Source organism: Macrobrachium nipponense, chromosome 21 (genome assembly GCF_015104395.2).
Source record: "Macrobrachium nipponense isolate FS-2020 chromosome 21, ASM1510439v2, whole genome shotgun sequence".
NCBI lineage: Eukaryota > Metazoa > Arthropoda > Malacostraca > Decapoda > Palaemonidae > Macrobrachium > Macrobrachium nipponense.
Window position 1 is genome coordinate 37,751,455 of NC_087212.1, and position 22,500 is coordinate 37,773,954.

At 36.7% G+C, this 22,500-nt stretch overlaps 1 long non-coding RNA gene across 13 annotated transcripts in view; it reads right to left on the bottom strand.

Annotated features, from left to right (window-relative positions):
• Nucleotides 1–22,500, bottom strand: part of LOC135197940 (uncharacterized) — a 463,394-nt gene that overhangs the window by 423,265 nt on the left and 17,629 nt on the right. For all 13 annotated transcript variants that reach the window (XR_010310696.1, XR_010310686.1, XR_010310689.1 and 10 more), the window contains one exon: nucleotides 9,633–9,691. This is a non-coding gene — a long non-coding RNA (uncharacterized LOC135197940). The remainder of the gene's footprint in view (nucleotides 1–9,632; nucleotides 9,692–22,500) is intronic.

Genomic DNA, 22,500 nt, shown 5'->3' on the forward strand with positions numbered 1-22,500 from the left:
TGGATCTCCCCTACCCTCCCCCTCCTCCATTCCTTCCTCCCGATTTCTACCCTAATATGTTGTGCTTCCCTGAAGTTGCTCCAGAATGAGAATGGGATCGAGGTCCTTTTTGCTACCTTGTGCGCTACTTCGGAAGCCGGCCAGGCGAGGGAAATGATTCATATACGCGAGTATTATTCGGCATAATCTTGCTTTAGGATAGAATAGAATATAAAATTCAGGTCAAAGGCCAAGGACTGGGACCTGGAAAGTCATTCGGCGCTGAAACGGAAATTGACAGTAAACAGATCTGACAGGTGCAATAAGAGGAAAACTCGCAATTGCAATACGAATGAATTATTACGAGAAGGTGGAAAGGAAGATGGAATTAAAACAATATGGACGGAGGTACAGTAAAAATTGAAAGAGGTTGCAGCTAGAGGCCAAAGGGACACTGCAAAGAACCTTAAGTAATGACTATAACGCACCGAATGAGGTGCATCGCGGCACTATACGGGGGCACCCCATCCCACTCAAGCCTTTTTTATATTTTATTTTATTAAGATATCTACTGTTTAATGTAGTACTGAATGACACCATCATTCTTTATTTAAGGTTTGTCCACCATCATGGCCTAGTGTGAAATTCCACTACTCAGGTTATTCCTGTGCTTTCACTTCCACAGATCTCCACTCGTATCCTGCCTCCAATTCTCGCCCTATTAGGTCTAGTCCTTCCAACTCCACTGGTGCTCAGGGGAGCCCAGCTGATGCTATCACATGTTCTATTCACCACGGAGTGGGGGGAGGTGATGTTGCAACGGATACTTTCGATTCGGTTTCAACCTCCCTTTCATCGTTATCTCACCTACGCGAAATTTCCTTCATTTCACTTACTTTATTATTTCTTACACGGAACCTTTTGGATCTATGTAGTTTTGATGTCATACCAGGATAGTAATAAGGATCTTCCTAGACCTAGACTAACGTATAATCCCACCTTTATATATAATTTCAGTCTAATTGAATTTCAATACTTACCGAGTCAACCCACTGTTCGACTTGCCTTCTTTAGGCTTTCACTAAATTCCAATTCCAGCGAACTTAAATCATTATCCCTAAATATCTTTAAGACTCCGCTTCATAAATCCTCTTTCCATCTAATGACTTTGTATATAATGTTTATTTAGTTCTATCAATGAACCTTTGTTAATTTTGTTGTGTTATGCTCATCATAACATCATCAACTGCGTATTGTGAGTATGTTAAAGTAATAATAATAATATAAAAAGAGGCAACAAAATCAACCATCTGATGTTCATGGACGACATCAAGCTGTATGGTAAGAGCATCAAGGAAATAGATACCCTAATCCAGACTGTAAGGATTGTATCTGGGGACATCAGGATGGAGTTTGGAATAGAAAAATGCGCCTTAGTCAACATACAAAAAGGCAAAGTACGAGAACTGAAGGGATAAAGCTACAAGATGGGAGCAACATCAAACACATAGATGAGACAGGATACAAATACCTGGGAATAATGGAAGGAGGAGATATAAAACACCAAGAGATGAAGGACACGATCAGGAAAGAATATATGCAGAGACTCAAGGTGATACTCAAGTCAAAACTCAACGCCGGAAATATGATAAAAAGCATAAATAAAACACATGGGCAGTGCCAGTAACATCAGATACAGCGCAGGAATAGGGAAATGGACGAAGGCAGAACTCCGCAGCATAGATCAGAAAACCAGGAAACAAATGACAATACACAAAGCACTACACCCAAGAGCAAATACGGTACAGACTATACATAACACGAAAGGAAGGAGGGAGAGGACTACTAAGTATAGAGGACTGCGTCAACATTGAAAACAGAGCACTGGGGCAATATCTGAAAACCAGTTGAAGACGAGTGGCTAAAGAGTGCATGGGAAGAAGGACTAATAAAAGTAGACGAAGACCCAGAAATATACAGAGACAGGAGAAAGACAGAAAGAACAGAGGACTGGCACAACAAACCAATGCACGGACAATACATGAGACAGACTAAAGAACTAGCCCAGCGATGACAATTGGCAATGGCTACAGAGGGGAGAGCTAAAGAAGGAAACTGAAGGAATGATAACAGCGGCACAAGATCAGGCCCTAAGAACCAGATATGTTCAAAGTACGATAGACGGAAATAACATCTCTCCCATATGTAGGAAGTGCAATACGAAAATTGAAACCATAAACCACATAGCAAGTGAATGCCCGGCACTTGCACAGAACCAGTACAAAAAGAGGCATGATTCAGTGGCAAAAGCCCTCCACTGGAGCCTGTGCAGAAACATCAGCTACCTTGCAGTAATAAGTGGTACGAGCACCAACCTGAGGGAGTGATAGAAAACGATCAGGCAAAGATCCTCTGGGACTATGGTATCAGGAAACGGATAGGGTGATACGTGCAAATAGACCAGACGTGACGTTGATTGACAAAGTCAAGAAGAAAGTATCACTCATTGATGTCGCAATACCATGGACACCAGAGTTGAAGAGAAAGAGAGGGAAAAAATGGATAAGTATCAAGATCTGAAAATAGAAATAAGAGGCTATGGGATATGCCAGTGGAAATCGTACCCATAATCATAGGAGCACTAGGCACGATCCCAAGATCCCTGAAAAGGAATCTAGAAAAACTAGAGGCTGAAGTAGCTCCAGGTCTCATGCAGAAGAGTGTGATCCTAGAAACGGCACACATAGTAAGAAAGTGATGGACTCCTAAGGGGAGGCAGGATGCAACCCGGAACCCCACACTATAAATACCACCCAGTCGAATTGGAGGACTGTGATAGAGCAAAAAAAAAAAAAAAAAAAAAAAAAAAAAAAAACAAAAAAAAAAAAAAAAAAAAAAAAACTAATAATAATAATAATAATAATAATAATAATAATAATACAATTTATTCTAAAAAGAAATTGGGAGGAATTTCCTACGGCAATCATGTTTCCACGACATGAGGACAAAAGTGTATAAATTCATGAAATTTAAAAACCTATAAAAATATTCAAGAAATTGAAGTACCAAGCGTAAATTCATGAAATCGAAAAGTTATAAATTTAATAATTTGAACAAAAAATACATGTGTAATTTGAAAAACGAGTCATAAATTCATGAAATATAAAAACCGGTGTTAAATCCAAGAGAGAGAGAGAGAAAAATAAAGTCTTAAACCACGAAACAGAAAGAAATCATAAATTCATTAAATGAAAAAAAAAAATCATAAATAAATGAAACCGAAAGGGTCATGCAGTTTGGCGAGCTATCTGCAACCTGTTATAAAAAATCTGTATAAAAAACTGTGAGTAGCTTTAGTCCATTATATCCTTGCTCTTCAACTACTAACTACCGCGGATTAGTAGCAATAAGACTCCAATAACAAATAGTCCTGAAGGAACTTGCTACTATCTCTGCATATGTAATGAGGTTCTTTTTAACCCTTCGAGATCTACATATAATATATAGTCCGTCCGTGACGTCATACGCTAAATGACTGTTAATGAAGTAGTACTTTCACTTCGGACATCCCCTTCGAAGAAGAGAAGCCTTCGAGAAGAGTAAAAGACAAAATGGAAATAGGAATAGATATTCAGGCAGGCATCGAGTCGATGTGACTTATCCCGGAGATAACGAATGCGTGAGGTCGACAATAATTACCGCGACCAGCCATTGGCCGATAAACCAGTCACGTGATCGCATTACAGAGGTTGTCGAATACAAGCCTAAGTCTTAGAGGAGGCTGCCATCCACGGCGCGCATCCTACCATAAAATTGATATTGCAGTATCGTACCCCTATATTGGCCATAATTGACTTTTATATACACATTGGCAGCAGGAGGCTGCACACAAATGGAATAATCGGCCGCTTCCATCTTCTCCTGAGGGAGGGGAGACCAGAGGCGGAGCCGGAGGGGCTCCGCAGGGAGCGGAGATGGGGGCTAAAGAGATAACAGGAGTACAAAGGGACAAGAAAGGAGGGAGGGAGAGAGAGGGAATGAGAGGAAGGGAGGAATAGGAGGAGGTGGAAAGGCAACTACGATAAGATGGAGGTAGAAATCCTCCATAAAACTAGATCGCAGCTGACCTACCTTCTTGTTCTTGGATTAACGAGGCCTTATGCCAGCTCCAGGTCTTGTTCCTAAAAGCAGCACGTAAATCAGTTGACCTTTCACTTGGATCATTTTGTTTTATTCAGAAAAAGAAAACTCTCAAGAGATAGCACTATCGTAATTCAATGGATATTATTGGCAAATGTTTATAAGGGAATACATAATAATGGGACTTTTAACAAGAAATCCAAATGCTTATATTAAAAACAAATAAATAATCAAAGAATGAAAATAATCCAAATGCTTAAATAAATACGTAAATAAATACACCAATAAATAAAATAAATAAAAAAAAAAAAAGAAAGTCTATATCTGCAACTGAGATAGAAGTTTGTTGGAAAATCTTGCGTTACCAAAAGACTAATATGATTATCAATAATGAAAGTAGAAAAATAGAAAGCATTCGATATAGAAGGGAAATTAGGTAAAAAAAAAAAAACGGCGGTTTTCAAAGATTGAATGCTGGAATTTATATCAAACTGACGTCACAGTAATATTATTTGAAATATATTTCATCGTATAATGATAACAGCTGATCTAAAGTCTGCAGAGTTATCACTGAAATGAAGACCTTGCGACTGAGAAACTTCGTGATAAGCGCAATAAAATTCAGCTCTCTTTCATTTAGGTTATCAATATGCAGTTTCATTTAAAACAGCGACTCAAAAGAAAGGCTGAGCGAAAGCCACACTACCATTCATCCATAACAGCAGATTCCGAGACTCTCTGCAAAGCAGCACAGTGTGATTCACTATACTCTGTTATTTTTCATCTGTCCATCCGCTTGTGGTGTTTTTGTATGGTAACACTGCGTCCCGGGCTTTAGATAGTTACATTCAACGATTATAATAATATCCTGTTTCGAATATTAACGGTGTAATTCGCATACAGTAAATTATTAAAACACTTTTCAGTTGCAAATGTACACCCAGATATCCTTTTATTTACCTAAAACTTACACATAGCGTAACTATCTAAAGCCCAGGACGCAGTGTTACCATACAAAAACACCACAGGCGGATGGACAGATGAAAAAAAACAGAGTATAGTTTCGAGATGATTTGGAGGCCACTAATCTACAGAGGAGGTCTCTTTCTGGGCTTAGCTGGGAACTCAGGCACCAAAGTTTGTTAAGGGGCCTCTCCTGACCTTTCCGCAAAGCCAGGGGGAGCCTCAAGAGTTTGGGAATGCGATGATGTTCTTTTAAGTTATGCAGGAATCCGAAAGGGTTAATAGAAACCAGGTACGTACGAAGCAGTGCATTCTCTCTCTCTCTCTCTCTCTCTCTCTCTCTCTCTCTCTCTCTCTCTCTCTCTCTCTCTCTCTCTCTCAAGCAAAAAAAAAAAGACGATTTAAATGAGCATTTTCTGTTAAACTTTTAGTCACTCTGATGACTGAAGACCAGTCGAGTCGAGTGCACAGAGAGAGAGAGAGAGAGAGAGAGAGAGAGAGAGAGAGAGAGAGAGAGAGAGAGAGAGAGTAGGGGGGGGGGGGGGGGGGGAGATTTTTAAAATAAAGGGATAAGCGACCAACTGTCCGTCAAATCATATAGCATCATTTAATCCAAAAACGAGGAATGCCTCACTACAAAGGAATGGAAAACTCACCAGATACTTTATACCTCTATCTATCTGTCTATCTATCTATCTATCTATCTGTCTATCTATCACAAATAGAAATGCTAGAAAATGCTGTGATTGCAAGTTCCCTTTAATTTTGGCGTTGCCTTTGTTGTGGTTCCGTGACTTCCAACGAAGCATTTGCCCCAAAACAGAATGTGCACAACTGATTCTAAAGAGTTAATGGTTAAGGTGTAACACGAGTTAATCTTCTCAAAAGTTTACCAAAATGCTCTGTAAGTGTCAAAGGAGAGAGAGAGAGAGAGAGAGAGAGAGAGAGAGAGAGAGAGAGAGAGAGAGAGAGAGAGAGGGTCATGAACAGAAAACCACGTCAACTATTTAAAAAGCCATCAATTACCCTCCGTCGCGTCAATAGCAACGCGCATAACGGCAGCCTTATTTTGGAGATAAAAGCCCCGTTATTGCCTCGAGTGAAAGCCTAAATATTCAGATCAACACATAGAAACCTAGAAAGAAGATGAATTACAGAACAATAAAGTAATAAAAGTTTGCGGTCAAAATGAAAGATGGCGTGTGTATGCGTCGTCAACCTGATTATAGGTTTCACATCAAAGTTAATAAATGTAGTACAAGAATAAGTTAAGAGAAAGTGCGTTAGGTATCATAGAAAGTAAGTCAATAACTAAAAGCCGATAAAAAGTTTAAATAATATCCCATTTCATTGCTTGCTTACCGACTACTTATCAAAAACGCGTAAGGAGGGACGGACGCGTGCATCTCCCCCGTTCCATAAATCCTGACAAAGATGAAAAACGTCCTTTATCTGTTTAAGCACTCTGATTATCATTGACTGCTTCCGACGGCAAATCCCTAATAACTGTATAACGACCAGTCACAAATAAGCAGAGGACCGGACGCGCGTCGTCCATTAAGAGCGCGGGACGCCGCTGTTCTTACCTGGATGAATTACACCGCCGTAACACCTAAGCGATTTATTCCTCTCCCCCCTCCCACCCACCCCAACCCCACAATCCTCCGTTCGACATGCACGTCGGTAATGCCTTTGGAGACTCCTTCAGTGTCTCATTGATTCGGGAGTATTTAGGCGATTTTCATTAAGCTTCGTCGGGCGTTTAGTGTCACATTAAATCTGAAGTAGATCGTAAAATTTAGGGCAGAGTCATTAACATTAGGAGCGTCAGGCCTCAGTGAACAGAGAGAGAGAGAGAGAGAGAGGAGAGAGATTGAGAGAGAGAGAGATTGAGAGAGAGAAGAGAGAGAGAGAGAGAGATTGCTAGATAACGGTATTAATAATCATCAGGATTCTGAAATTGCTAGATCTTTTAGTTGGCACATATATATAATATATATATATATATATATATATATATATATATATATATATATATATATATATATATATGTGTGTGTGTGTGTGTGAGTGTGTGTGTATATATATAATATATATATGTAGTATGTATGTGTATATATATATATAATATAAACGTCTAAAAAACATTAGTAGCAATTACTCAAATACATACAAACTCTACAACACAAGACTTAAATTCCCTGACGGCATTCCCGTTGCCTGCCCTGAAAAGTAACCTTACCAAATGAAAATCGGAACCTGGTATCGAAAGCCTATTTTACTTATTATAACTACGAAACAAATCTATTGACAAGAGTATTTCGTTCAATTAAAAAACCCTCTTAAAGATATGATAAAAAAAATCACTCTTAAAGAGAAGAAAAGCTGCAAGAAAATCTATAAATAAGTGTATGCCTCGTCCAATAAAAAAAATAACTATTCAAGATAATAAGAAAATCACTACTGAAGATATAGAAAAAAAATCACTCTTAAAGAGAAGAAAAGTTGCAAGTAAAATCTATAAATAAGTAGTACATGCTTCGTTCAATAAAAAATTTTCACTCGAAGTCAAGAGAAAACTGTAAGTATTAAAAATAGTAATAAAGTTGTAGCCCCATAAACAGTAAGTTTACTGTATAATTAAAGGAGCCTTGCCTTGTTTTTTCCACAAATCTCTTCGGAAGCCTGCTTCGACTTCTGGTCGCCTTTAAATAATAATAATAATAATAATAATAATAATAATAATAATAATAATAATAATAATAATAATAATAATCCTTCTCTGGTGAATTGCAATATCAACGCCTCAGTATTAAAGTATGAATGTGGCAGCGACCACCGACTCGTTGATTCTACGAAGCCACCTTGTAACCGCTTACTGTTTTTCAAAAGAGAAACAAAAAATAAACTTTTTTTTTAACAGCTAGATAAGGCGACAACACAGGAAGCATACAAAACATGAGCGAAAGATTCCAAAGGAGGATAGGTATAAGGCCATCACGAAGCTTTATTAACCGGGGTTAGAAGAGAAGAGCTTGAGCCATTTAAATATCCGACCTGATTTAGCCAGGTGCAGATTTAGCTACTAAATCTATAAGATCGCTCTGCATCCTAAAAGTGAAGGGACGAGAGAGAGAGAGAGAGAGAGAGAGGAGAGATGAGAGAGAGAGAGAGAGAGAGAGAGAGAGAGAGAGATTTATCTCTCACTTGTTGATTTACTAAATGAGACAAGATCATGAGCCAACACAACTCAAATGGGCCAGTTACAGTGAAGGATAGAATGTCAGTTGAGACATAATCAAGGCGAAATTGCCCCCAACCCCAACATCCCATTTCCCCTAACCCACCCACTCAATAACAGCAACCACAAAGAAAACATTGGGTCAACGATCAACATTATTTTGTTGTCACCTGTCACTCATTAGAAGAATGATGGTGGTTAAGAAGCTACAAACTACCCGCACTGCCTCGCTTTCTGACATATATGGAAAGACACTACGAGCTAGTTACCTTTCTAGAGGAAGTGAAGACGAAATACTTCCTCAGACGTTCAGTATAATCGACCTGAAATTCAGTCAACCTCGACCTCGACTGGAACGGTTAATTGATTGGTTGACATCAAAACAAGACCTTGTAGCGCCTCGACAAGGAACTAAACTCATGAAAGTACCGTGTAAACAGCTGTTCACGACAGCGCATACTTCAGACAGGTTGGAGAAATAGAAGTAAAAAAAAAAAAGAAAGATAACCTTGCATGATAAAACAATTAAAACTAGAGCCATCAATTTACCTTAATTCCCACAACGGCGGACGTTTGCGGAGCAGGAAGTAAAAAATTTAAGGAAAAAACTAGCCCTCAAAGATAAAAGAAAAAAAAATGAAAAATAAATAAAAGTGGTTCCGAGCAGAAAATATGTGAACATATACCAAATTAAAGAGAATAAATAGAAGCATGAATTCACACACAAAAATATTAATAGATGTTTGCCAGTGATTTTATATATATACTAATATGTATATATATTATATATATATATAATATAATAATTATATATATATATATAAATTTAATTTTAATATATATACATACTATATATACAAAATACATATACATATAGTATACATATAAAGATACTTATATAATATATATATTATTCTATATATATATGATATATATTTATAATAGATATAAATTTATATATATATACATACGTATATATACAAATATACATGTACATATATATACATATAAGTATATACAGAATATATATATATATATATATATCTATATTATATATATATATAATTGCATATACATACACATATGAGTATATACAGTATATATATGTGTATATATATTACATATATATATATCCTTATATATATATATATATATATATAATTTTATATACATATATCTAAATATTACATATCTCGATTTTCCCTATTGCTGATTTCATCACAACAGGATACTCGTATTATAATTAGGACTCCCTGGCCACAGCAAAGAGGACGAAAGCTTCCAACAGAGACGACCTCACTCCACTTACCTTGGTCATTGAAGCAGCCCGTGCAGCGACGATCATCGTTCCCCAGATGGTTTGTTTATCTGAAAATGTAATAGTCACAGTTAGGGCAACGTAAGAAAGAGAAACAATGCATGTAGATAATTTTGTGAAATTATGTATGCGTAATTATAATTTATTCATAATGCACACAAACACATTTGTACATACTTATATATATATATATATATATATATATATATATATATATATATATATAATCTGCAACACGCACGTCACACACACACAATATATATATATATATATATATATATATATATATATATGACTGGTAAAAATGTCCCGTTACAACAGAAGTCCATCTAATTAAAGGAGGCCATAAAAAGGCCAATTTTTAAAAGAAAATACTATATTTCAGAGACTGCTAAAGAGAGAGACAGCAGTCTCTGAAATATAGTACTTTCTTTTTATATTTTGGGGCTTTTTATGGGCTATTTTTATATATATATATATATATATATATATAAATAATATATATATATATATATAATATACATATTATATATAGTATATATATTACATATATGTATATACGTATATGCAAACTAAATAAGATAATCCATGTGCCTCGGTTGACCTAATCAGTAAAGTAGATACTTGGCACTTTGAATAACCGTGGTAATCGAGGTTAGGATGCAAAAAGAGCAACATAAAAAGTAAATCGTGTATGAAAATTTATCTTTATTACTGTTTAGTTGGAATGTTATTGCAAATATTGGTAGACTTTCCGAAAGCATCTGTAATGGCAGTAAAATTTCAGTTAGTGTTATTACATTTATTTCTTGTATGGCATCATCTCCGTCCGGAAACTAAAACAAAATCAACAGACATGGTCCATCCCCTATATGTTTGTCTCTTACACCTTTCGCCAATATCCTTTTAAATTCTCTTTCGCTCTCTCTCTCTCTCTCTACTTATGAGCAAGACACTGTGCTGTCACAACGCCACCTTCATCCTACAACAACGATTCTCTCTCTCTCTCTGCGTCTACGTGTCACGAAATGCAAGCGGCAAATTATTCGATAAGCACATTTATTTAAAGACTCTGAGACGGATATCAAAAGTTATACAAAGACTACAAAACTACTATGAGATTCAGGGCCTCTGTAACACGGTTTTTTGGACTTTGCTCTTTGTCAAAGCATCGGATGTAGCTGAAAGTTGACATATGTATATTTTACAACCACACACAAATTTTGTCAGCATTATCAATAACCTAAACCCGATAGTTTTAATTTTTATAGAGTAAAAATTATCTAGCCGACGCCATGGCCAATGATTACGAGCCAAGAGTCGAAAAACATTCATTACGTAAGCAAAGTAAACACCTTTTGACGAAATGTTGCCCCGCCCACCCACTAGACAGAAACCCATTCACCTTGTTCCATCGGCTCTGAAACCCAAAGACTTTATGAATGGCGGAACGATACATAGATGTGGGTGGGGTATCTGTGCTAGCGTAGTAATACTACTGTAGCAGTAGTGCCGCTATAGTATAGCAGTAATATACATGAATTAAACGTTTAGGCCAACTACTGGGATCCTTGAGGATCATTTAGCACTTCTTACAACTACTCGAGAAATGAGTTTTCATAGCCAGAAGTTAAATTTTCTAATCCAACAATGCCCATGATAGCCTTCAGTGTTATCCTGAATTATAACGAGGCCAAAGGGGGTGGAGCCTCATGAAGTCATTATTCTGACGATAATCATTGGTGAAGGTTTAAAGCCAAAATATAATACCGGCTATTTTTTTTTCAGTAAATAGGTAGATAGCCAATAAATAAAAATTGCATGACATTGGATATAGCAGTTATGAAAACAAGCTTGTCTACTTATGTTTTTGAAAATTACCATCTATTCCCTACTTTTTGTCAATCTGATTGTGACCTATAAAGCAGACTGTAATTTCTTAGGAAACTTATTTTGGCAGTCAGACTAATAATCGAAGTGTTTTTGTATTTATTAACATATTTTGTTGGTTTGTTCATTATGACAATTATCAGTGGAGAGGTTCAGAATTCATAAAGGTGTGCTGCTTTGCTTGTATTTAAATTTGTTTGTCATTGTTGCCAGAGGTATAGCCTTTGTTACGTATAGCCAATCATCCATCGAGAAAGAGGGAAGAAATGCTGTCATAAGTTACGTAACGAGTGCGTTCGAAACCTTTTCTCTGAGTAAGTTGGCCCGTCTTCAAAAAGAGTCACTTTTACATTGTAAGTACCAAATTTATTCAACCTACGTAATGCAGAATAGAGTCAAAATTTATGTGTAGATATAATGTGTATTCTGAATAAGCGTTATAACTATGAAATGCATAGATAAAAAGTTATTGCGAAAAAACTGTGTTACAGAGGCCCTGAATCTCATAGTAAGTCTCCCTTTCTTACGCAATCAAAACGCTTCTTTCGAATGACTTGAACACAACTAAAAACCGTCAGCACTCACAGTCAATACGTAATATGGCAAGAAATTCACTTTTCTGCTTGTAAAACGAAAATGCCAAAGAGCGTCTTGATCAATTCTCTGCATGAAATGAACGTCTTGGTTGGAATCCATCAAAATGGCTTGTACCAGCACGGCCACTCGCAAAAGGGCAGCCTTTCATTGACAGCAACGTACTGAAGTGGTAAACAGGCCTGTGATGGACCTCTGAACAACCGCTCGAAACGCTGCAATTCAGATAACCTTATGATAGCCAAATAACTAGGCCAGATGATTGTAAGTTTGGAATCTGATTAGGGAAAGAAAATACAAATAAACAAATGGGATCTCCTTCAAAAGTATAAAGATAAAATTTATCTATACATGTATGACTATGCCTGAGCGTGCGCGTGTACATGTGTCTATATTTATATATACATAAATAAATAAATATATATATAAATACACACACACACACACACACACACATATATATCTATCTATATATATATATATATATATATAGAGAGAGAGAGAGAGAGAGAGAGAGAGAGAGAGAGAGAGAGAGAGAGAGAGAGAGAGAGCCTGACGCATTTCCAAAACCTTCCTCGCTTCCCTCCACAGCGCGACAGAATCAATTAACTTTTGCTGAAGAGGATACGCCCATTTAAGGTTGCTAAAAGCAATGCTCTTAAATGAGTCATTTTAATAGAAAAAAAAGAAGGAAAAAAAAAACGGTTTCACGCAGATGTTGAATGGGTCCATCGTCGCAGCTGTAACTCTCGGTAAACACATTCATTACTTATCGCGTCGTGGCGGCACCAGAACGAGTTTTCAGTCATCGATTAGATAATTGCTGACCTCTGTGGGCTGCATGCAGCAGAGTCCAAGGCGTCAGTAGGGTAAACGTTCTGGTTCTCGGCAAAAGGGGCGTAATCATTAATGCATTAATTTTAGAGGAAAATATGAATAAGTAATCAACTGTCTTTGGCAAAAGTTGATTTGTATAACTGTCATTATATCCATCATAAACAGTAGTAATCGCAACCTAGGGACTTTGATCAAATAGTATGTAGCGTTGAAATCTCTTTTACTAGTTTAAGTCTGGCAAGTGTTTATCCTTCCTAAAGAAAACTAAAAAAAAAATGCTTATGTGATATCAAAAGAAATAGTGCGCTCAAAATGACCATCATACAGTCTTTAATATTTTCAACATCCACTGCTAGCCTGTACATGCCAGCGAATGGCTCGTATTTCGGTGATCTGAAAGGTCACGTCAGTGCTTCACGTTTATGTAATTCTCGATTGATAATTTTTTTTCAGCGTTTTATGTAAATGATTTCTTTGAAAACTAAAAGTAAAGGATGGGTTAACAACTTACACCTTGTCTCTTTACATAGCTAAAAGGCTGTTGGTGATCACCGATTTAGTCCTCTCTTTTTATTTTTTACTCTCAGAATTTATAAATAAATTTCTAAATGGACTTCCATGAATTAATCAATCATTTTTCTGTAGCTCCATTCCCTGACGTTACGTACGTCCAAATTGTTCTTATGGAAAAAAATTAATAATAACCCACTACCTTCTTGATTAACTTCTGGATGGAACTGCTTCCTGAATACTCCATGATTCCATAATTATAAATATAGTTTTCAAAACATCATTTACTAGAGTCTATGTGCCTCCGTACCCATTTTCGGAATATAGCATGTTTTATAAACCATTAAATTTCCGGAGGCATTTTACCGAACGGTTACCGAGTACCGAGACCTTCGCTGAAAAGAGAGGGACGCCATATCTTAAAAACTTACCATAGAATCTTCTTGAAAATAATTGCATTATGTGTCCACATCCAAATTACCTACAATATATTGCTTTGAACTAACGTAACCTAACCTAACCTTCATGGCAAAAAACCGGGCCTGGCGCAATTCTAGTATACATCTCAGGAATTTGCTTCCCGGAGACAAAGCCAGTTTTTACAATATACATTCGAAGCACAGCACGATTTCACATTTATAAACTATTTGGATGGAACCAGATTTCACAATCCTACTTTTGTATAACCCAAGGTTTCATCAGGTCTTTGAAAAAAATGATTGTCACTGAGCAATATCTAGGTTAAGTCATGAGTCCCAATCTAATTTTTAGAGGAAATTACCTCCCTATCCACTTTTGGAGGAAAATACTCCATATTTATTTTTCTGAGGAATATGCTCCTTATCTACTTTTTTGAGGAAATTCCCTCATTATCTACTTTTTTGGAGGAAATTGCTCATCTACCTTTTGGAGGAAAATCTTCCTTAACTACTTTTTGGAGGAAATTCCCTCTCTATCTACTTTCTGGAGAAAACTGCTCACCAACATTTTGGAAGAAAATCCTCCTTAATTACGAGGAAATTCCATCCTTATCTACGTTTTAGAGGAAATTACTTCCTGATCTACTTTTTGGAGGAAAATCCTCCTTATCCTTTTTGGAGGAAAATCTTCCATACCTATTTTTTGGAGGAAATTCCTCATCTACTTCTCAGAGGAAGATCCTCCTACATTTTGGAGGAAATTCCTCATCTGTTTTTTTCTTCTTTTTAGGAAAATCCTCGTTATCTACCTTTTGGATGAAAATAATTTCCGGGACACTCAAAGCTTCCCTATTCACGTTTTGGAGAAAACCAATACCTATAACCCAACACCTCTGATCCTACATGATTCCTTCTTTACTTTTGGGATAACAAAAAAAAACAAAATAGCTATTATGCCCACGAATCCTGGCACTCAGCCAATCATTGCTGTTGTCATGAAATAATACAATGCTGTTGTAGCACCGGCACTCGAAAATTTTAGCACAAAAGTACATATAATACAGTTTTGATGTAGGTTTGACACTTCTCATATTTTATGCCGCAATTTTGTAATTATCGTTTAGATGCATGATTGACATTTGTATCCTTATGTGAAAAAAAAGCAAATATTTCACGTCTGCTCTGTGACTGACAACTAAATACTTTAGTTCAGACACGGAAGATCCATGATGTATGAACGACACGTGAATGCTTTTGTGCAAAAATGAAATAATTCCAGTTCTGGTGTAAGAGCAACGCTTAATCCTTTAGTACAGACGTGAAATCAATATTTTTTATTGTTTGACATTTAAACCTTTAGTACATAAATATATCAAATAGTTTCATCACTTTTAATCCTTTAGTATTTAAGCACTTGAGGGTTTGACGTAAAAAAACTATCTGATATATTTTAATTGTCAAGCAATTAAAATACAGTCTTCAATACATTAATACATAAAAAGTTTTTAATGTCTGATACTTGGTCATTCAGTGCAGAGATACAGAAACAGTTTGATGTCTGGCACTTAATCCTCTAATACAAAAATTCACAAATTAACTTTACCGGACCCACATCCATGAAAAATACCACCTAGATGTGAGAATGATACAATACCACGAAGAGTTTCTGAAGCAAAAGCTCAAATAACAACATAACTGTCTCCACAAACATTCCTTCGAACGTCATTCTCCAGAGATCAAGGGTCAAGCATTCCCCAGCCTTTATCAAAAAGCTTATTACTCCTTAAACGAGGCGTACAAAAGCCATATGGTTGTGGCCGTAGCCGCGTCCACCATGGAAATCCTCACAAAGACAAAGGGGTTGTGAAATGATTTAATTATATGGGGAAGGACACTGCAACCGTATAATTACGGGCTTCGCCGGGGGACGTGGAAGGATCCCTGACAGCTTTATAAACAGACCGAGATGTCATTTACGAAAAGGAAGTGGTTACATCGACCATGACGACGACCTCCTGTTTGTAAAAGCAAAGGGGTAACTCTGACCGTGCTGTAGAAAAGGGAGGGGGGTGGGGGGGAGACAACCTTTTATATAAAATGTGCTTTGCTTTAATGTAAATCAGCCCTAAAGACAACGCTAAACAATATTCATATATGATACTCAACGTATCCTTGAGCATTGACTCATACTAGTAAGGAAAATAATGTCTAATATTACCAAAGCATAAGCCCAATTTCCACTACTTTTAAAGTAGGAGTTTCCCAGAAGTGAAACGATATTTCATAGGTCATCACTTACGGCAAAAAGAATACCTTTTCATTAATTTCTTGAGTTTCTAGACGTTCAGAGGCATTAGGAATAGCGTTCAGAATCTGTGATTCTACGTTCTTTAAAACATCTGAGGGAATAAGGAAAATTTATCTGTAACAATCTAACAGTTGCTAATGTTAATCTCACAATAGGAAAACTGATTAAAAGAACAGCTAAATAATGAATCTGGGTAAATATACGAGTGGAAATACATACGTGTATATGTATATGTATATGTATATGTATATATATATATATATATATATATATATATATATATATATATATATATATATATTATATATCATTTATGTGTGTGTGTGATACAGTGGCCAACGCCCGCCTTGTGGGAGGAGCAATTAGCCGAAGTGGGCGTCGTGACTAACTGATGCAGCGCTAGGCTCAAGATTACTGGGTTTGTGGACTGCTCCCTGGTTACTAACCACCAATCAACCTGGCTGTAACTATGTCCCAGCTTATGCTCGCGTTAAGAACAACGATCATGGCGGGTGGCAACCCCATCCCCAAGGGTTGATGAGAAATTCTAAGGCTGTATACTCCACCGGCGTATACCTCTCAAGAGGGAGAAAGGCATGCACAGAAAAAAATATATATACACATATGTTATATATATATATATATATCTATATATATATATATACATATATATATATATCTATATATATATGATAATATATCTATATATATATATATATATATATATATATATATATATATATACACGTTACACACACACACACACACACACACATATATATATATATATATATATATATATATATATATATGTGTGTGTGTGTGTGTGTGTGTGTGTGTGTGTGTGTGTAACGAAAAACTTAAGAAAAAAAAATTGACTTCACAGAACACACGAATGCCCATATAAATATTTTAGCCAGTGCACGAAAAAAAGTCAGAAATAAACCACAAACAAATAATTTCTAAAATCACTAACTGTCAAGGAAACTCAACCACTAAACGGTTGAATATTACTTGGCGACAAGAAGTTATACATCCGATATATATATATATATATATATATATATATATATATATATATATATATATATATATATATATATATAATATATGTCTCAGACGACTGACAGCTTGACTGGCTGTCCACACCGACAGCGGTGTAGCATCGCTGGCTGGCGTCACGACCACAGAAGCTGCCTGCGGGCGCAGGCAGGGATGGCAGGCGGCAGCCAAGACACAACGGGCTGCTAATGAGAAGCAAAGGAGGAAAGGAAGAAGAAGAAGGAGATGGAGGGGGAAAAAAAAAAAAAGAGCGTTTACGAGTCTCAAATTCCTAGCTATAAAAACCTTTGGTAGCCCATAAAAGAAGACGATACTGCAGTTTGGGTTTGCACCCGCTCAATCTCCTCCCTTCTCCTCCTCCTTTTCTCTCTCTCTCTCTCTCTCTCTCTCTCTCTCTCTCTCTCTCTCTCTCTCTCTCTTGTTCCGTGCAGTATAGATACATACAGGGTTCGACGCATGAGAAAGCTCTCTACGAACGCTGTCCGGATGTTCAAGTCTGAGACAATAGATCCTATTACAAGAAGTTTATGGATGATTTTGCGGCAAGCTACATACATCGTCAAATTACACTCACTAATTTCCGGTCAACAATAATTACGACAACGACGGAACCAAAAGCAAGAACAATACAATGAATTGTTGAGAGAGAGAGAGAGAGAGAGAGAGAGAGAGAGAGAGAGAGAGAGAGAGAGGCTCAATGACTGATTGAATATTGTTGCTAAACAGTCGTCACAACACCTAGGTTATTGACGCCGTATTAAAATTACATAAGAAAATTTTACAGAATAAATTTTTAAAAATTATATAAGAAATATCTAAAAACATACGTATTTTAAATATAATACTATTATAAATATAGTACGTGAGAGAAATATCCGCTGAATGGTTTCACCCACTCTTGGGTGAGTTATTACCTTATCGAGGCCTTCCTTCCCCTGTGCCAATGCAGATATTATTTGCAAGTTACTATAACCAATGACGTTAAATAGATAGACTATAGAATTTAGGCCAAAGGCCAAGCAAAGGGACCTGTGAGGTCACTCCGCTAAAACGAAAATTGAGAGTAAGAGGTTTAAAAGCTGTAACATAAAGAAAACCTAGCAGTTCCAGCACTGACACAACTGTTATAAAAGAGCATGGAAAGTAAGATGGATGAAAGAATATGAATGGAGATACAGTAAAAGGAATGAAGGGGTTGGAGCTACGGGCCGAAGGGACGCTGCAAAGAATCATAAGTAATGCCTACAGTGCACCGCGTATTTGTTACCCTGAAACGACTATCGGCATTCCATTTTAGCTCATCCTGTATAATACCCAGATACCCGCTCATCCTATTATTAGAATATATATAATATATATATATATATATATATATATATATATATATATATATATATATATATTCATATATTATTTAGGCCAAATGCCAAGCCCTGGGATCTATGAAATCATTCAGCGCTGGAAATGAAATCAAGAGTAATAAGGTTTTAATGGTGCTTCAGGAAAAAAACCTCACAATTGTTAGGAAAGGATGGAAAGTAAGATGGAAGAAAAAGACTATGAACGGAGGTTTAGCAAATGGATTGTATCCTATGTGCATTAGTTGACTAGTGATGGTTATCATACAAAGAGGGAGACAGTTCCACTGATTACAGGTTTATGATTTATATATGATATTTAGACTGTTAATCCAAGCACTGCACTGGGGCACTTCAGTCATTCAACACTTAAGAGTGACAAGAGGGAGTTGGAGTCATTTTATAGAAAGATGAAATATATATATTATATGAAATACAAGGCTCAAACAGTGGGGCTAGTTCATAACACGGCAATAGTTGGAGAGGTTGGACGGCAAGGCTGATGAAAGCAAGTTGAAATGGAATTACAGTTATAAAGCTAAAAAGGGATGCAATGCCTACGGTGCACCATGTGAGGTGCAGTGAGTACGAATGGCAAATGCACGACCGATCTCAGCAGGGTTATGGTTGTAGATTTTGTGAATGTACAATATTCATTAGGACAAGAACCACACAGAATTTTCTCTTTGCGAAATTACGTAGTACACTCGAGTCGTTTTATCTGGTTCAAGCTAATTAGTAAGGTGGAAAGACCATACCGGCAAGCAATGATCTATATTTTGTCCAATCAACGTCAACTATAGTGCTCGTGTAATATTGTCTACTTTACTCATGTTCTATGAATCCAGGCTAACTTTTTCCGACAGTTAGTTACGATTTTTGTAAACATAGTTGACTGACTGACTGATTTACTGATTCAACAATAAATATAGTTAAGCAGACGGAGGTGTTGAATCACAGATCTTTAACATGGGTTTCATCTCCACGCAGTTTCCCTCTGAAAATGACAGTACAAAACTTTGAAAGGTACAGCAGGAAGAAAACCTCGCTACGTGTAGCATTATGAAACAGGAAGATGGAAGAAAGAGAATATGAACGGAGGTTCAGCAAAAGGACTAAAAGGTGTTACAGCTAGGGGCCAAAAGGATGCTGTAAAGAACCGTAAGTAATGCCTACAGTGCACTGCATAAAGTGCACTGGCGGTATTAGCCCCCAATGAATATTTACATTTCTAGCACAAAAGAGAGTACCAATCTAATACGGTCATGCCAACCTCAATATGAAATACCAGTCATAAAATTTATCTCAAATTATCTTTAATTATTGTTCTGGGCTGTTTTCGATTTCTCGTAATGTATGCAAAATCGAAATATGCCAAGATTTAGTAAAAAAACGTTTACAAAAAATATATCAAAACTAATATTACATGACGACTCAAAGACCGCTTTTAACTCTATTTTCTTATGGCGTACAAAGCCACAAGTAACATAAAAGTTTGGAATGTCATGCAGGTAAAATGTTAGATGTTTTGTTAATAGCATGCGCCTCTGTCTCTTAAATCGTACCTTAAAACATTTTAATATTTCAGTTATACACGACAAGAAGTCCCAGACGAAAGGAAGGTGATATTATAAAAAAAAATAAAGAGAGAATATTTAAATGCAATCATGGGCCAGGATTAAGAAAGAATAAAACGTAAATCAGCTGAGATTAATGGTTGCCAAGATCTCATTGCACTGTTGGACGAACCTTAGATGTTCCCATGAAAAATTTTGCAGTTTAAGGACGTTTTCCATTTTATCTCTCTCTCTCTCTCTCTCTCTCTCTCTCTCTCTCTCTCTCTGAAGTTAAAGCAGAATGATTTTCTAGGCGCCACGACAGTTCTGACTGTACTCTTAGAGTATGTTTTCCTTTGCCTATCTCATACGTTCCATTAACCTACTGCTACACACACGCACACACACTATATATATATTATATATATATATATATATATATATATATATATATATATATATATATATATATATATATATCAACACACAGCATACTGTATATGCACACAGACACGGAAGTCTACTACACCCATAACAGAACAGGACGATTCCCCGCGTGGTTTGTTCTTAAGTGCCACATAAAATCCTGCGACAGCATCATGTGTCACAGAGAAGAAGCTATAAAAATCCAGTTGAAGAAGCATCTTGCTTGAAAGCAGGACACTGCAATCAGTCGTGGGAAGAAGCAGTCCGTGGCTCGTGCAACGCGTGTAAGTAGATGGTCTGTTCTCATGTGCTTGTGGTTTCCGATCGGAGCGCTGATAAGTGCACGACCGTAACGATGATCTACGGCTGGGGGACGTCTAAGCATGAGACTGCTTTCAGCCTTCATAACGCCTAGCTTAAGACTGCTTTCAGGTTTTATAATGTCAGCCTTAAAACTGCTTTCATACTTTATAAAGTTAACGTTAAAATGCTTTCAGGACTTAATTAAGGCTACTCTCAGGCTTTATAAAATCAAATTTAAGACTGCTTTCACACTTTATAACGTCAACCTTAAATCTGCTTTCTGACTTTATGACGTCAAACCATAAGACTCCTTGAGACTTTATAACGTCAATGTAAGACTGCAATTTACGACTGCTGTCAGGCTTTATACCGTCAACTATAACGTCTTTCAGACTTTAAAACGTCAAACCATGAGACTGCGTTCAGACAATATAACGTCGACCTTAAAAATTCTTTCAAACTTTACGAAAGTCTAAAATTGAGTAAACAATATCAAATCTCTTAAAAACAGATCAAACCCATCAGACAATGCCATTCTTCAAACCAAGATCCGCTATCAAATATGTTGTCTTCAGTATGACGTCCTTTCTTTGGTGTTAACGTTATCTGTTTTGACATTCTATCACTGCTAATTGCTCATCTGCTTACACATATTGACGGAAAGTATATACGTGGACATTCACTACATACGAGGGACAAGATACATAGCAGCTGGCACGTAAAAATAATTGACAGAGGTACGGAAAGTATGAATAATGGTGGAAAGGAACCCAAGACGACACAGCAGAGCATACACATTCGTACAAAATTAAATGGCATATGTGATCGAAGCGGAATTAATAACGTAATATAATGGAAAATAAAATGATACACATGTTTTGGGTAAAATCACCAACACCAGAAATGCCATAAAAGGAGAGCAAAAGATTTTAGAAAGTCTACCTGACGATTTTCTGAGTTAATTGTTTTTAACGTTAGGTTTCATTTTGTATATTTCATGATGTCGCCCAACAAATTAAATATCCTTAACAAATTAAGTCAACTTTGCTCTCTGACATCATAAATGACAGTAAGAATAAAATATATAAAGGGTTAATATTAGGATCATCCTCGAAAACCTTTGGAATCTGAGCTCAGTGCAAAAGATAATTTGAGAAAAGATATTGAATGACACTGATCACAGTTACGGGTCGGTTAACCAGTCAGGCAGTCAGTCAGTCAGTCAGTCAGAAAGTCAGTCAGTCAGTCTCTCTCTCTCTCTCTCTCTCTCGTACCTTTCCATACATTCTCAGACGGACACAAACCTCATCTCTTCAGAACAGAGAATATATCTGCTTTCATTTAGGACACTCTACTTCATGTTTCTTCTCTATTCCAAGGTCAGTTTATTCGACATTATTCGCACCCCCCAATAATTCTCTCTCTCTCTCTCTCTCTCTCTCTCTCTCTCTCTCTCTCTCTCTCTCTCTCTCTCTCTCTCTCTCTCTCTCTCTCTCACCTGTGGACGAGAAATCCAACCTCTAATAGAGAAGCCAGACAACTAAAAACTACAGCATACTATTCACTGATCATAACCACAAAATTATTCATTTGAGA